The sequence below is a fragment of the Vulpes lagopus genome, chromosome 4, assembly GCF_018345385.1.
Source record: "Vulpes lagopus strain Blue_001 chromosome 4, ASM1834538v1, whole genome shotgun sequence".
Taxonomy (NCBI): domain Eukaryota; kingdom Metazoa; phylum Chordata; class Mammalia; order Carnivora; family Canidae; genus Vulpes; species Vulpes lagopus.
Genome location: NC_054827.1, coordinates 133,675,166 through 133,693,343, shown reverse-complemented (window position 1 = coordinate 133,693,343; position 18,178 = coordinate 133,675,166). Strand labels below are relative to the sequence as shown.

General features: G+C 39.7%; 1 protein-coding gene across 3 annotated transcripts in view; it reads left to right on the top strand.

The window, feature by feature from the left end:
- Nucleotides 1–2,916: 2,916 nt before the first annotated feature.
- Nucleotides 2,917–18,178, top strand: part of KLHL5 (kelch like family member 5) — an 85,937-nt gene continuing 70,675 nt past the window's right edge. For 2 of the 3 annotated variants that reach the window (XM_041752272.1, XM_041752271.1), the window contains exon 1: nt 2,917–3,251. The gene's annotated coding sequence lies outside the window, so the exon portion shown is untranslated. The remainder of the gene's footprint in view (nt 3,252–18,178) is intronic. The other variant, XM_041752273.1, reaches the window with a different exon arrangement.

The window sequence follows — 18,178 nt, the reverse complement described above, 5'->3', positions numbered from 1 at the left end:
AGCTCAATTATTTCACTTCTGATCACTGCTATATTGTTTCATCTCAGGGAAAAATATTAAGCCTTTGACAGGATTTACTGGTCTATCATTACTCTCTGATCCCATGGATCCATTTATGGGCCAAGTTGTAAAATCTCAGCATAAATTTTTAGCTGTAAACACTTTTTCAAACCCTGTTCCAAAGTATATTGCCAGAAAAGGAGATTAAAACCAGTTATTTCAAATATTAAGTAGGGTGAAAGTGGGCTTTATTTTAGACCTTATCAATACATCTAAGTCCTAAGACTCAGTTATAAGGTGAATTGCACGAAAGCCCTTTGACTATTACAAAAAGGAATATCCGCCATCTTTTCTATGTGAAGCCATTCACTCATTCAAAAGAATTTGTTGAGTATCTACTATGTGACAGACTTGATAAATAATAGACGCTGAGGTGTAACATTGAGCCAAACAGGCAAAATTCTGTTCTCATGGGGTTCACATTCTAGTGGGAACAGAGACAGGTATGTATATATGTCAGGTGGTGCTAAGTGCTGAGAAATGAGGAGCTAGAGAATGAGGGGAGGCACAGTTTGCAGGTTTACACAGGCTAGTCAGGACAGGAGACATGAAGGAAAAGGGAGACAGTCACGAGATTAAGCTGAAAGCCTTCCAGACAGAGGGACAAGCAAAGGCTTTGCTGGCAAGTGCTTGGTGTGTTGGCAGAAGGAGTCCAATGTGGGGAACAGCCTGAGAACAAGCAAGGTAGGAGCTGAGGCCAGCAGCAGGGTACGAGATCATGAGGAATGTTTTATTTAATTTGCTTTTATCAAGGGGATAGAGCAATTAAACTGAAAATACAAATAAGTAAAACAAAGAAAACAGATTTTCTGACAATCTGTTTGACATGAATAAAAGGAAAGGGTTTAAAAAAAAAAAAAAAAAAGGAAAGGGTTTAGAGGAATTCCTGTCTTAAAGTAGGATTCATTTTTTACTGCAATTGTAATCTGACTACAATGTTTTTCTTTCTTTTTTTTTTTTTTAAGATTTTATTTATTCATTCATGAGAAACACACAGAGAGAGGCAGAGACATAAGCAGAGGGAGGGACTCAGTCCCAGGACCCGGGGACCACGCCCTGAGCCAAAGGCAGAGGATCAACCACTGAGCCACACAAGTGCCCCAACTGCAATGTTTTTCCAATCTTTCTCACTACAGACCCAAAAGAGAAAGGCTGAATTAAAATTCTAAAACTAAACAGCAAATGGGGGTTGGGGAAACTAGAAGAATGTCATTTGCTGTCACTGTGCACAAATGTTAACACTGAAAAAAATCAACCAAGGGCTGAAAAGTAGTACCAAATCCCAAAAATTCTAGTCAAAGGTTTACACAACTACCTTCTGTACTTAAAAACAATGCCACTGAAGTAATTTTTGCTTGTGCGTATAGGTATGGTTGCAAAGGGTATGGGTTTGGGTGGGTTGGAAGTCACAACCACAGAGCTCTGATAACAAATATATCCTGTGCTTTGTAATCAGAGCCCTCAGTGGTCGATTTTGTGAGGTCTTTCCTGATTCTAAGTTTTGAGAAGGCCCATCCACTTCCCTTTGAGCTAGCGGTCTTGTCAATGCTTCATTGTTTTATATTATGTTGCTTTTCCTTTACCACTTCCTCAAGCGGGAGGGTACAAAATAGATCCCTAGAGATCTCCCAACCATCCCAGGCAGCTTCTATAATTGCCCTGTTTTTGTGTTGATGACTTGATTATCAGTTTTCTGGACCACATGCTTGCACTGGATTTTTTTTTTTTTTTTATTGTGGAGATATACTGAAGATCTACTAAGCAAATGTCATTTTGTGAAGGAGATTGACCACATTCAATCCTCAAGGACAGCATACAGGTAGTTCAAAGTAGCATAAACTGAATCTGCAAAAAAAAAAAAAAAAAAAGAACATATGCATTACTTTTTGAGAACCGAAAGCAGGTGGACATTTCTTTTACACGTCACCGAGACCCACTAAGGAAAATCCTTCCCTTCTTTTTGCACCATGAGCTCCACGGAGGCAGAGACCTTAGCTGTTTCGCCCAAGACTGATAACGAGCTAACAAATGTATAAAGCCTTTTAAATTTGTGTTTGACATACAGGCACTAAATAAATTTAGTTCTCGTTATTCTCAGCGCTAAATAAATTTAGTTCTCGTTATTCTCAGCACCTAGCATATAGTTTTTTGCTTAATTGCTGGCTCCAGGAATGAAGAAGGAACTTACTTCTAATTCCTATTATTCTCCGCCCCCCCCCCCCGCCCATCTGAAAACAAGCAGTTAAGGATCCTAATTGCTATGGCACAAACCCACTACCTGGTACACGGTAATTTTCAGACTGTTGCAAGGGATGGAGAAGAGAGGCAACTCTTGGGGAGTCTCAAAGCTCGAGGACGATACAGCCCTGAGTCTAAGGACCAAGACGCCCAGGCCCGCGTGCTCCCAGCGGCGAAGCGCAGCGCGGGGCCTCCTCCTAAACTTCCAGCCCCAGGGCCTCCCCTAGCCCCGCTCCAAGGGGCGGGCACAACCGGGATATCGGTCAGGTCCACCGCCCCGCGCCCCGCCCCCTCCCGGAGCCCCGCCCCCCGGCGTCCGCCGCCCCTCCCCCACGGGGCTTCCTCCGCCCCGAGCGCCCCCAGCCGCCGCCGGCGCCTCGCCTTTCCTCCCCATCCCCTCCACCCCGCCGCCTCCCTCTTCCCCTTCCCCTTCCCCCTCCCCCTCCCCGACCCAGGCCGTCCGCGCGCGCCGCGCTGGGGGAGGGGAGGAAGGGAAAGCGCCAACCGGCGGCGGCGGCGGCGGCCGTCTCCGGTCTCTCAGGGCAGGCGGCCGGGCGCGGAGGGGGCGGGGCCTGCGGGCGGGGCGGGGCCTGCGGGGGCGGGGCGGGGCCTGCGGGCGGGGCGGGGCCTGCGGGCGGGGGCGGGGCGGGCAGCCGCGCGCGCCGCGCCGGGACTGACGGGCGAGCCGGCCGGACCCCCGCCTGCTCGCCCGCCCCCTCCAGGGCTGCCCGCCGAGTTCGCGTCCCCTCGGCCCGGTGCAGCCCGACGGAGGGGGAGTGGCCGGCTCCGCGCCGGCCGGCGCCCGGGGTGAGGCTGCCGGGGAGGGGTTGGGGGCGCCCGTGGGGCCGAGCATCCCTGTCCCCGGCCCGGTGGCCCCCGCCCCCCGCCTGCCCGCCGCCCGCCGCCTGCCCGCCGCCCGCCGCGACCCCCGGCCGCCTCCGGAGCCCGACGCGGTAAGTGCGCCCTCCTCGGCGGCGGGGAGGGGGCTGCGGCGGGCCGGCCGCGCGACCAGGCCCGCTCCCCGCCCCCACGCGCCCCTCGGGCCAGGCCGAGCGGGGCCCCTGCGAGCCGGGACCTGCCCCCGCGGCGTCCGGGGTTCGAGCCCCGGCCCGGCCTCCCCGCCGCGCAGCCGGGCCCGGGACCCGCGAGTGGGCCGCGCTCCGACTTGGGCAAAGTTCCGCGCGCGGGGGAGCGGCGCCGGCCGAGCGTGCCCTGCGTCGCCTCCTGCCCGCACTTTTCCACTAATAAAACCGACTGGAAACCGTTTCGGATTTTTTTTTTTTTTATATATAGTTATCCTCAGGCTAGCACAATCTCAGTTCCTATTTTAAGTAATTGCCCCGTCCCGAAGGATGGAGAATCAGAAAGGGACTATTTCAATAAAACCCGGCGAGCCTGCTTGAAACTCCTTGGGCCATTTCAGTGCATACTCAGAGAGCCAAAGCTGATGGGAAAAGTTGGCGGTTGCAAAGAGTAAAAGCGTTACTCCATCTTTATTACTGTCTCTCATTCGATTTTTAAAAATATTTTGGAATAGTGGATACATGCACAAAAATTCAAAAGGTACAAAACGGATGTACGAAGTCTCTCCCCGCCCACTCGTGCACCCCCAGGCAACTAATATTACCAGTTTCTTTTTTCCCCCCAATATTACCAGTTTCTAATTCATCTTTTCAGAGATGGTGTAATTTGCAAATGCCCTAGTTTCATTCTTTAAAAAGTGAAACTTGTCTGTGTTGTGCCTGGCACCTACTGATCCCCAATAAGTGATAATTTTCCTTCCGTTAAGAGCACAGTTGAATACGTCGTTTTGGTTATTAGACCGCTAAAACAACAGTAATGACTTTTTTGTAGTTTTAGGGCATTTGTAGATTTGACTGTACTGTGAATGTGTCCTTCTGTTGGTGTCATAACTACGAATGCTTTTACACAAAGGTGAACACAGATATTTTTGGGTAATGGAGCATGTAGGGAAAAATCAATATGAAAGTAGTTAAGATAGGACTTGGGGTCCCTGGATGGCTCAGTGGTTGAGCGTCTGCCTTTGGCTCAGGTCTTGATCCTTGTGTCCTGGGATCAAGTCCCACACAGGGCTCTCCACAGGGAGCCTGCTTCTCCCTCTGCCTTTCTCTCTGTGTCTTATGAATAAATAGATAAAATCTTTTTTTTTTTAAGGTAGGACTTAATATATGCAACATAGAGTTCCAAAAGTGATTTGAAGCCACCTTAGTGTCCATATGGTACAAAAGGATAAAACTAAATGAGAAAACCGAGGCACAGCAGGGGAAAAAAAGAATACAAAGTCAGGGGAAAAGAAAATACCAAGTTCATACTGTAAGATCCTGTACTAAAAGTGAGTCACAGTTTTGGCCTTGGGCTTCAGCAGCCAGCAAAAAAAAAAAAAAAAAAAAAAAAAAAAAGTGGAGGAGGGATAAGTAAGCTTCAGTGTGTTTCTACTTACAAGATAGAAACAAGCAGGGCATTTTCTTTTGATAAGGCTTGAGAAGAGCATTCTCTCATGGGCCCTGATAAAAAAAGGAGATTAGATTGTATGATGCAGTTGGCAACATCTTTAAAAAAATTCTTACAGAAAGTAATGAATTTTAGACAGTGTTCTTCAATGTAGGGCAGTAATGAAACTCAAGATAAAGTTCCCTGAAGGCTCAACTTGATCCATTCATAACATTTAGAATTACCTAGAACAGTATTTCCCAAACTGTTTTCTAAGAAATGAGCAATCAATAGTTTATTTCTTGAAATAAGAGTCTGAACTCCTAAAGCTTTGAAATAGCTGGGTTAGACAAATTTCAATAGCTTTTAGCTCAATTTCTTGGCTAAAGTGAAAGATTACTCTTTTTTTTTAAGTTTTTTTTTTTTTTTTTTTTTTACTTATTTACTCATGAGAGACACACAGAGAGAGAGGCAGAGACACAGGCAGAAGGAGAAGGAGGCTCCATGCAGGGAGCCCGATGTGGGACTTGATCCCGGGACTTCAGGATCACGCCCTGGGTGGAAGGCAGATGCTCAACCGCTGAGCCACCCAGGTGCCCCAAAGATTACTCTTTTAAAGGAGGATATGTTTGCTGACCTTTTCCAAATTTGACTATTGAGAACCACTGAACCTATAGAAATGGATGGACAGGCAATCCTTCACAAGTAGTTCCTAAACTAAGGTCTGATAAAAATTGGGAGAGCAAAGAGTTTGAGGTTAGCCAATTTGGTAAGAACCAAAGTGAAGATCATCTAAAAGTCAGGATTTTAAGTATACTGTATGTGTATGTATGGAAAAAGCTATCTCTCCCCTGAATTCTTTCATAGTTCCTCACTGTTCTGCAAGTTGCCTGTTTGACCAAGTGATGTCTAGAACTTCTTCCTGTTTTGTCCTGTCAGGCACTCAGGGTCCTGAATTAGACTTTGTTCAGGCAAGTAGAATTGCTTAAAGAATGACTTTCATTATTCTTGGCTGTAACTATGTGATTAAATGTTTGTTTGGTTTTTTAAAATCACAAACACTATTGCAACTATTAGTATCAAATCCTGGAATTCTGTAGCTATGAGACTTTAGAAAGCATGGTACATAGTGGAAAGAGCAAGGAATCTGAAGCCAGAAAAATCTGGGATTGTGCTACTAATGTGTAAAGTTGTTCCCAGTAAGTTTATGATATGAACCTTCCTGAATCTTTTTCCTTGTTTGTAAAATTTGAATGATAACAGCGTATAGTTCATTCAATAGAGGTTGAGGGTCTAATAGGTATTGTGGTAGAAAAACAGTTTTAAGGGAACAAATATGTTCAAAATGTGTCAAGAATCCTTTACTTTTTTTTCCATTCCCGAGTTCAGATGGCAAGAGTTTGGAAGGCAAGGAGTATCACCTCATCCAAATGTGTTTGGTTCCTGAATTTCAGACAGCAGGTGGTGGGAGTTGAGAGAATGAGGGATTGGTCCAAAAATGTATCTGACTCCATGAGCTCCTGTGTTTGGGTTTTGAGAGTCTGGATGATGAGGTGCACTTATAGAAGAAAGTAGTCTATAAATGATGCAGTGCCATACAAAATGTTACTAATCTAAAGATGAATTGAAAACCAGAGCGGTTCATTTTTACATGCCATGTATGAGAGAAGTGTTTGATGAATATATCAGGTAGGGTAAATTATGCTATTGTAACAGAAGACCCTCACATTTCAGTGGTTTAGAAAAAGGTTTGTTTCTTAGTCACAGGACTTGTCCAATTAGAGTCAACAGGAGAATTCTGTTCCAGGTAGTCATCTGGAGCTCCAGTTTATCAGAGGCTCTATCTTAACACTTGCTTCCACAATTTTAGGCCTGGGGGTATTGAATTACACATTGTCTTTTAAAGGCTTCTCCCTGGATATGACTCCTGTTAACTTCCCCTGCCCTTTTATTTGGCCAAACAAGTCATGTGGCTACAGCCAACTTCCAGGAGATTGAGAAATGCAATTCTATCATGTGCCCAGAAGGAGGAGAACTGAAATAGTCTGCAGACAGTCTTAATGACATTAGTAAGGGGACAGTGTAGTCCCATGAGTGAACACAAAATCTGAATAAATGAAATCCAAATTATGCCTTTAGTACTTAGAGCACAGAATACAGCATCTTTTGTGTATGTATGTGTGTTTAATCATAGAATTATGCTAATGAGAATTGCAAAGAATATTTTTTATTAATTAGAAATGAAATGCTTTTGAAAACTCCATAATTAGACATACTGTTTTGACCAAGTAGATTTCCTTCTTTTCTAATTATATGTTCATTCAGTAAACTTTTAAATGTGTTAAATGTGTGTATAAAGCACTGTTAGATCCTGTGAGAATAAAAAGATGAATGGGAGTTTACAACCCCATATAAAATAGCTATAATTGAGTTCTCTCTCTCTCTCTCTCTCTCTCTCTCTCTTCAAAGCAACATTAACAATTTTTCAATATGATAAAACCTGATTATGTATACACTTTACCCCAATCACTGTTTTGGGGTAGGGATTTTTTTGGTGACAAATTAAACTAGCTTAAGCAAAAGGAATGTTTCATTAAAAAAAGGATATAGCTCTATGTCACAGAGTCCAAGAGCAGGGAGGGCAGCTCAGTCTCAGAGGCAACTGACACCAGTAACAGGAAGTTAGGAGCTTGGGGCTGCTCTTCCTCTCCACGTTTCCCTGATAATCTTGCTAGTGTCTCTCTGCATGTGTACTTCATTCCTTTTTCTCTGTTGACTGATTATTTTGCTTTTAAATGGGTGTTTTAACCTAAGAATTCACACAGTTAAAGGAAACTAACTAGAGCCATTAGCAAGTCCAGAAGAACTAAGTTTTGTTTTGTTTTGTTTTGTTTTTTGTTTTTTCTCAGTGCCACATCTTGGTTAGTTCTTAAATTAACCACTATCAGAATTTGGAAATAATAGAGTTGACCCTAAAGAATAACAAGTTAGGGTAGTTGGCAACTTTGTAATAGAGAAGGAGGCAGTTCTAATAGTTTGGAATTAAAGAAAGCTGTTGATGCCATTGAAAGTTCCACTACACAAATAACATCAAGTTTCACATTCTATCAGGGCAGGCTGATTAGGATAATTGGGGTAAGGAGGTAGAGTTAGAGCTGACTTGTAACAACACTGTTCCTTCGCTGAACCACTGGTAAACTCCATCTCCTTTGTAATCCTTTCCTCCATCCCTTCTCTTTCTCCCAAGGTAGATATTACTGAATTGTCTAACTCTTACAAGTCACCTGCTTTTGATACTGATACAGGGCTCCTTGGCTTCTCCCTCCATGGCTAATAATGTGGAAAAAGGGAGCATTCGATATACAGCCTTGCTCTGCACTTTTCTACAATTGGTATAGGTACTCTATCTGGACATTTTATACTTTAACTTGCTATTGCCATACCTCTCCATCAGCTTCAACCTATTTTTTATTCTCAATGAACTTCCATTCTTTTTCTGTAAGTGTGTACACTTCGCTTCTCTTAGCAAATTTTCCTTGCATTCTTCACCTGGGCAATATCTCTTTTCTTTCTGGTTGCAAATATCCATAGCTTCATCTCAGCAGATGACTGAAGGAATGGACTAAGGGGACGTAGTATATGTTACCTGGAAGATGTTCTCCCCAGAAAAGGAATAACAACAGGGAGAGGTGAGTAAAGAGCTGTGTATTTGATTTGTCAGGAATATATATTAATCTAAAAGAGCAGATGGGGTGGGGGGAAGGGTTTGGGTCCAGATTATAGAACACCTGGAATGTCATTCTAAGGTGTTCTTTTACTTTTCTTGCTGTGCTAATGGACGAGTCTTTTTAGGTTCAACTAAACAGTCAGAAAACCACCATAGGCTTGTTTACTTAGAAGGATATCAGACAGGAACCACAGCTTGCCAGCAAGGCAGCATCAAATGTTCCTCATCAGTGGCTGTGATCCTCACAGCAGTCCATGTAAGCAGTTCCTGTAGCCATCTGGGAGTCCTTGCTCTAAGTGAAAGCTCAGCTGAAGGAGAGAAAGCTCACAAAAGGTAGATGCAGGAACTGCCTTGGTTTGAAAAAAATCTTGTGTGTCACAGAAGACTATGCCATATAGCTCCACAGACTTAGCTTCCAGGGACCCCATAAGGGGTATAACAATTATAAGAGCTATCACACTCAGAGAAGTCAAAATTATGGTTTTCTATGAGGTATTTATAATTTATTTATAGTTCCCCTGGGTCCAGATGCAAATTTACTAATCATTCTTACTATAAGCAATGTTGCCTAGTAACATAGTTGGCATACCTAACTTTTATCAGATCTCCAGGGAACAGAGCTAAGAGAGTTAACTGAAGGTTAAATGCAGAAGAGAAAAAGATTTAACTTCACTCACAGTTGTATTCCCCATAGTGTCTTCCATAGCCCGTTTTTTGGAAAGTATTCATTAATAGCCATTTTGCTTCATTTGATGTAGTGTGTTTTAACTCCTTTTATGACAGAGTGTGAAATAGGAAGAAAGGTTGAAAAGAAAGTAAGGTTGGAAAGTTAGCAAGAACTACTAGATTGTTAGAAACACTGATTTCCATACTAAAGATCTTGGCTTTTAGTTAGCTTGTGGGTGATAGAAAACAAAAGTTTTAAGTAGTATGGTCAAGAATTGGATTTTGGGTGGTTACTTTGGCTGTAGTGTGGAGAGTGAATGAAAGGAGATTAGACTTGAGGCTGGTTCACTTTTAGTTAATATTTGCCTTTCTTTGGGGAGATATTTCTCTGATCAGCAGAAAGGGGACTACCCAATTCTCCTCCACAGGAGGGTATTGGTGGGCAGATTCAGCATGGTGCTTTGGAGGGGCCTGACTAGTTTGTCCTAAATTTGTCACTCCTCCCACCCCCACTGGCAATGAGGAGTTTGGGGGGACTGCTCTGAACTGCCTCCACTGATTGCCCTTTGACTCACTGACATCACTCATTTTGCTTTTTGCTAGAGTTGAATTACAGAATGAACTGGTGCTTTTTTTTTATTTTTTAAAGGTCTAGTTATAGGGCAAGCCAGGGAGTTTCTTTATAATGGTTAACCGGTGTAACATTTGTATTAACTGTTTCTAATTACAAGCAGCTGAGAGAGTGCTCCACATTTTTCTCTATTGCTTACATTGTCCTTTACTACCCTGACCCAGCTTTCACTATTCCATCTAATAAGCAGTTTATAAAATCTGATTGGTTCTGCAGCAGAATCAACTTGATCTGTGATTGGCTTATTACGTGTACAGAGAACCCAGCTAATTTTGCTTGATTATATTTGTGTCTAGAGAGTACTGATTGATTACTTTATTCTCCTCCATCACCATAAGGCTACATAGAAGATAGAAATACTGGATTCAGTTTAGGTCAGTAAAAGACAAAATGATGGTTATCCAGATTATTACTTTTTATGGCACATAAGACAGTTGGGTGTCTCAGCACATGCCAACCATAAAGGATCAAGCAGGACTTTGTGGTTTGCCATTATCTTTATGGTATTACAGTCTTCATCCTTGTGCCACAGTGAATATATGCCGAAATTCACAAAATCTAAGAGTGGGTGGCAAGGAAATATCTCTTTTTTTTAACCTGTCATCAAGTTAAAGGGTTTTTTTAAAAAGTAAACATTTTGTTATAATTATGTTGTGGTCTTCATAGTATCAACTGTGATAACTTTTATAGATGAGTTCAGAGATTAAAAGACCATATAATATTTAACTGATTTTTTAAGTGTTGTTTGCTTTACTACCAGATATTAGTACCAATAAATAGCTGGGAGATGAAAAGATACTTTTGATATATATTAATATAGGTCAGCCCTTTACCCTCTAAGAATTAGTGACAGAAGTTGGGAAGGAGTCAAGTGGGAGGAAATCTGGGAGACTCTTGTACTTTAGGAATAAAGGCCACTTTGGCATTTAGTTGTAATTGTCATGAATTTAGTATTTTGTTATATTGGGAGTGATGTGTGCTTTAAGGGCTGTCTTTTTTGTTTTGTTTTGGTTGGTTGGTTTCTTTTTTTACTTTTAGTGTCTTATTTGCTTTTATTTTAGTCAGATCTTATTGGTAAAGAATTTAAGTCTGCTCTACAACTCCTTGATATCTAACCTTGTACAAATCAACAATAGTCTGAATCTGCTACCCATTCGGACAATGGGGGTAAATATCTACTCTACCTTCTCACAATGTAGTTTTGAGTTCCAAATGAGAATACTTTTTATGCAAGAAGCAATGTGGTATACTTGAAAGTATATAGTCTTTAGAGTCAGTCCTGGATTCACATTGAACCCTGATACTCAGCAGATATCTGTAACCTCACTTGACTTCAGTGTCCTCATATGTCAGGGGAGAAAGGAATGACACCTTTTGCTAGAGTGAGACAACTAAAGACCCACTCAATGTAGAATACTTCATATATTACCATTCACGTTTGCGCACTTAGGAAATAGTAGCTGCCATTAGAAATCCAAATCCTTAATATTTGCACATACTATTTACTTAATCCCATTGAACTCAAAAGAAAACTGAAGGCCAAAGAGGTGATTTGCCCAAATTATACAGTTAGCTGGTGTATTCATTATTGACTCAAGCTTTCTGCTATATCACTTAGGCTACCATTAATAAGTAATAATGTGAGAAAATAATAGCATAGTTTGAGTTGACTCATAGTTTTAACCTAATGCACTCCCTCTGAGTTGACTCATAGTTTTAACCTAATGCACTCCCTTCTCTCTGTAAGTTGTACTTACTGGTCCCCAGGGCCAACTAAATATGGCTAAATAGGATGCCCTGTAGTAGGGCACAACCATGCACAAACTGTGTGCTTACCTGATGAGTACTCACCAAAAGTTGGTTGTGTTTATTCACAAACCTGTTTTTAACAGTAATGCTTATTATAATAATTATGAATGTTATGTTTTAACAGTTATGCTTATTATAATAATCATGAATATTATGTTTTTAACAGTTTGCTTATAATAATAATTACGTATAAGTGTGTTAATGAGGATAAGGAAAAGAGAAGTCATTCTTTGAAAATGAAGTTGAATACTCTGGGACATCTCAGTATAAAAGTTCTTAACAAATTTGTTATCAAATTTGATGAAAGCTGGTTAATTGTAATTGTATCAAATTTGATGAAAGCTGGTTAATTGTATACTGACATCTCAGTATAAAAGTTCTTAACAAATTTGTTATCAAATTTGATGAAAGCTGGTTAATTGAAAGACTGGGGGGGTGGGGGGGTTTGGGGGTGAGTGTATGTTGGAGATCATCAAAGTCTAAAGCAGTGAGTGTTAAAGTTCATGGGCCATCTAACTGGTTTTAGACCATTAGTAGTCTCAAGGAAGTGAGCTCACCCTGAAATGTAAATGAGCCACATCACTAAGCACACTGTTTTGTTCAGCTGACTTTTTTTTTTTTCATGGTAACACTTTCTCCTTCAAAGAAGTGCATTAATTTACATTCTGGCACAAGCTTTTTATCTCATGGTAGACAGACCAGTAGTCTAATAGATTCTGTATTCATATTATTTTTGAAGTACTTTTAAGTTCTCTCTCCATTAATAGAAACCCTAAATGGAAATCATGGATGTTGGGTCATTGTGGGCATGGCTTCTACAAGAAAGGACCCGGACTCAGTAGGGGGCCCACATCAAATATGTGGCATTGACCCTATATGAAAAGATCTGTGAATGAATGTATATGTATGTGTTTCGGTTAAAATCTTTAAAGATACGTGAATAGGGCACCCCGGGTGGCTCAGCGGTTTAGCGCTGCCTTCAACCCAGGGCATGATCCTGGAGACCAGGGATCGAGTCCCACATCGGGCTCTCTGCATGGAGCCTGCTTCTCCCTCTGCCTGTGTCTCTGCCTTTCTCTTTCTCTCTCTGTGGCTCTCATGAATAAATAAATAAATATATTTAAAAAAAATAAAGATATGTGAATATAATTTTTACAGCTACTGACGTTTCCATTTAATGGACTATGAGGTTCCATCTGACAAAGGGCTTTTACAGACATCCAGCTAGACTGAAAATATATGCTTTGACCTTCCATCCTATGCATGCCTCTGTGTATCTTTACCATGCTGTATTGTAATTTTTAAATTGAATGTCAATTCCTACATTGTAAGTGTCTCAAAAACCATGGTTCTTTCTATTACCTTCATAGAGTTTCTAGTCTAGGGAAGCAGGCAGACATTAAATAAGTATTTTCGGTGGGATTATTGAATTATCTACACAAGTAGTTTTGGATGCAGTCTGATCATGTAACAAGGAGACATAATTGAGTTCGAAGGTTAAAATTTACCTTAGTCATTTTTTTCACCTTGGTCTTATGTAAGTACATGACAGTGCTTTGAGGGTACACAAAGAAATAAAATTCCTATGTTAGATAGCTTTTACCATGAAACAACTTCAATTTTCAGTGTATTTCAGAGTTCTCAACTGCTGAGCTTTTAATCCTCTGCATAGTTTACAAAGCTGAATCTCTTAGGATATTACAATTGAATTTAAATTCAATATTTATTTTTAATTTTCAATTATGGATTAAACCAGAACTATTTCCCAATTGTTTTTTTAACAAAGTGAAAGATTTAACATTGTGCTAGAATCCTTATTTTGAATTTCAGATTGTATTCTAAGGTTTTTTGTTTTTTTTTTAATTACAAAAGAAATTTTTGCTGCCATGTGTTGTAACTAGTGAAAAGAATGGAAAAATAACCAGTGTTAACAGCCCAGGGCCCATCTATCCACACTCTAAATTTCTGATTTCTTAAAGAGATTGATATTTAACTGTAAAATAGAAAGACTCCAGAACTCTGTTCCTCTATTTGGTTGCTAGATACTTAATTAAAACCAAATTTACCTAAACTACACTCAATCCTCCTGAAACTGTAACTTTCTTACTTCTTTCTTCCGGTTGATGTTACCATTCTTCCAAGCACCCAGGTTTGAAAATGCTGTCATCTTTGAGTGCTTCCTGTTCATTTGCGACAGACATCTTCTAACTTCTGTCTCTAATATCTTTAATGCCCATCTCCCCGTCAGATCTCATTGCCTCCAGCCAAGGTTAAACTATACCTCTCACCTTGAAAAGTTTTCTAACTGGTTTCCCTACTGACAGCCTCTTCCCTCACAAATCTGTTCTTCACTGTTGCCAAATTTTTTTGAAGCATACCTCATTTGACTCAATAACCTCATCATCTCACAGATAAAGGACATACTTCCTCCTTGATAATTCAGTAAGAGCATCATTCAAAACCCTCTTCTGCTAGATTTTAAGATCTTTGAAATCAAGATCTGTGTCGTTCATTTATTCATTTATTCTTTGATTTAAATTTAGTAGGTATTTGAATGCTATGCACTATATCAGGTGTTAGGGATATAGTGGTCCCCACCCTGATAGATATTATTGTCTGTTTTCTTTTTTAAGTTCTTTCTGCATACAGCACAAAGATGTGTTGAATTTACATAAACAGGTTTTTTTCCCCACATTTATAAAATTCGCTTTTTATGGAGTTGGAGGAAAGGTACAGAATATCTGATATATTTCTGAAATTAAAGCTTAAATTTTACATATTTTCTAATCTGTGTAAATTATTTTCTGCCAGCATTTTGAAATGTTTGGAATTTAAGAGTTCGTGGAATTATATTAGTTTTCAAATGTTTAAGCCAAATTCTGATAAAAGACCTATTTTGACTAAGTTTTAAAAGTATCCTGGAACATCAGACTTTAAAAGATTCTTTGAAATCATGTGTTGTAACTCCTTCTCATAGTTGAAGGAAAACAAAATTATTGAAGTGTTTATGCAATCTATATTACACATAAAACTATAGGAATAGATTCATTATAATTGATTACTCATAAAACAAATACTGTTGTCTTAAAAACTCTATGTGAAGAAAGGTTTGTATAATAACGATTACCCATATAACCCAGTTATTCAGTAGCTTTGATTTTTAATGTGGAGTAAAGCTGTGCCTTTAGAAGTCACCCTGTTAAAGTGAGCTCGTCTACAGTTTATCTTAATGACATTTCAGTGTTGCTGTTACAGTACTGAATAGAGTCATCTCATAAATTCATAAGCTAACATTTGAGCAGAGTTGAAGCAGAAATTGCATGTGGACTCTTTAATTACATTTTGAAAAATGTATTCATAATCAACACTTTCCCATTTTAAGTAGTTTGAGCTCTACCTCAAGTTTCAGGAAAGCCAACTTATTAAACTAAAAGAGAGGTGCAAAGTATAATTTGATAATCAGTTTGAAGAAAATATTGGTCAGCCTGAAAAACCATTGGCTATTTAGCCATTAGATTTCAAAGTGATAAAAAACTTTATGCCTAAAGAATGAAATAGAAGAAGGAAATTGTTAGAGTAACATGTTGTGATTTTCTCTTAAGCTGAAAAAATAAATACTAGGAAGGTTTTGTCATCAGAAGTAAATTTTTTTTAATATTTTAAAAATTAGTCTTTATTTAATAATTTCAAAAATGTATATATTTTTATTATTTCTCAAAATTGTTGGATATATTCATTCATTAGAGAAATATTTATTGAGCACCTACTGTCTGCCAGGTACCATGCTAAGTACAAAGGCTATAGTGATTAACCAAAGCCCTACTGGAGCTTACTTTGTAGTAAGGATAAAGATGGTAACTAAAGGAATAAACATCTAGTATGCCAGGCAATGATAAGTGCTATGAAAGGAAGTTCAAGAGTCGGGGGATAGAGAACAGGGAGGGATCTAATTATAAGGAGTAGTCCATGCAGGCCACTTTGATAATATAACAATATACTGACTTTTATTTTTTTTCTTTTTGATTTTATTTATTTTGAGAGAGAGAGAGCGCACCAGCAGAGGGAGGGGCAGAGGGAGAAGCAGATTCCTGGCTGAGTGAGGAGCCCCACTTGGGGCTCGATCCCAGGACTCTGTGATCATGACACAAACTGAAAGCAGAGGCTCAGCCGACTGAGCCACCCAGGTGCTCAGTATAATGACTTTTAATATGTATTGATCTTGTATAAAATAGTTACTGTAAGAAGTACTTCTTATCTGAGTTGAATAGTTTTTGAGCAAAACAATTTTATATTGTTTGGCAAAAGTTGATGAGAAAGAAGGAAAAGTGTAAGTTAAATAAATGCTAAGAGACTCCTGGTGGCTCAGTTGGTTAAGTGTCTACCTTTGGCTCAGGTCATGATCTCAGGATCCTGGGATCGATCCCCAAGCCAGGCTCTGTGCTTAGCATGGGTCTGCTTGTCCCTCTCCCTCTGTTGCTCCCCATGCTCTCTCTCTCATAAATAAATAAAATCTTTTTTAAAAATGGTGTATTTCGTGCCGTGAAAGTGTTAATTCTTAAGCTTACTACATATTTTTTCATAAAGTGTGGCCCAAGAATTGAGTTAAAGCTGGGAAATAATTTCCATAAAGCTCTTTCTAACATGGGGTTAATAAGCTACTGTATCAATAGATAATTTTTTGACTTTTTTGCCAGAATGAAGATTTTTCCCCAAAGTACCCATGCTTAGACAAGCTTAACCTTAGGCAAAACTATTAAATAGAGATTTAGCTGTAAGGGATTTTGAGCAAATTCTGTCTTTGAAGACTACTTTCCAACTTCGCTTGTCTAAATTCTCTCCACTTGCCAGCATTTCCCTCATTCAATTTGACATTTAGAATTTTTGTGGCCATATTAGTCTTATTTTTTAACTCTTTTATTAAAATGTTCTATTTTACTATAACTGTTATTTTATCCTCTTTCTAGGTCCTTTTTTAAAATTGTTTTAATTTTTTAAATATTTATTTACTCATGAGAGACACACACAGAGAGGCAGAGACATAGGCAGAGGGAGACCAATGCAGGACTCGATCCCAGGACCCCAGGATCATGACTTGAGCCAAAAAGCAAAATGCTCAAACACTGAGCCACCAAGGTGCCCCCTCTTTTCTAGGTTTTTATTTGTTTTTTCTTTGATTATAATTGCTAGAACGTAAGAGGATATACTGGCAAATTTTTTAACAGCTGGATCTTTATTAACTCTGTCACTTTATTTCTTAATTTTTTAGTTTCTCCTCTAATCTTTATTATTTCATGACTCCTTTTAGAGGGCTGATTTGATTTTCATCTTGAGCAGACTGCTTAATGCATGCCTTTCCTTTTAAATAATCGATGCATTTAGAAAGTTATAAATCTTACAACAGAAGTAGTATCCCTCCTCCTGTGATTATCTAAACCATCCACTGTGCTCAGGTGCCTTCCTCCCCTTCTATCAAAGTCTTCACTGTTTTTTGCTTCACTGCTTCTCCCTACAATCATCAATCTCATCTTCCTGCTGGACTGTTTTCATCATTCTAATATGTTCCATATTTTAAAAAATCAGCAAATAAGCAAATCCATTACCTCAGTTCCTCACCTCTTCCAGCTCCAATCCCATTATGCAGCCTCACCGTTCAGATTTTCTGAACAAGTTGTGTATACACTTCCTCTCTTATTCCTCTCATATTCCATTAGCTCTTAATCCTACCACAGTCTGGCTTTGTCTGCACCCCTTTTACTGAAACTGCTCCTATCTGATTTGGCAAAATCTTTATAGTGACGATTCCAGCGGACATTTTTCTTTGCATGTGGTTCCAAGCCTCTTATTTGGTATTGTGACTATGCCTTTTGTTGTGAAACACCTTTATCCTTTGACTTGCCTGACACCAGATCCTGAGGATTTTCCTCTACTTTATTGGTTATTCCTTTCCAGTCTCCTTTGGTGGCTTCTCCACTATTAGACTTCTCTTAGTGTTTTTTGGAGCTTAGATCTAAGTTCTGGGAACATTTATCCAACTATCTGACATCTCCACTTAGACGTCTCAAAGGTACATGTAACTTAACATAATGAGAAGTGAACACCAATTTAAAAAATATAACTAATGAGGAAATGTAATAAAATGGATATAAGGTAAATGTACTCAATACTTTTTGTTAAAGATCTTACTTATTTGAGACAGAGAGAGGGGGAGAGAGAACACAAGTGGGGAGGAGAGTCAGAGGGAGAGCTAAGTGGGGAGTGTGATGCGGGACTCCATTCCAGGACCCTGAGATCATGACCTGAGCCAAAGGCAGACGCTTAATAGACTGAGCCACACATGCGCCCTTCAATACTTTTATTATAATAGTAATAACCATGTGGAAATGAAACTAGAAAAAATTATTGCATTTACTATGGTGACAAAAAAAAAGTTGAAAGGACTTAATAAAAAAATTTAGTAAGAAAAGCATAGAACCTATAGTTAAAAGATTTTAAAATCTTATTGGTGAACATGAAATCTGTATAAACTAAACAACATATATGCTTAGAAGTGAAGCCTTAATCTCATAAAATGCCAATCATCTCAATTAATATGCAGG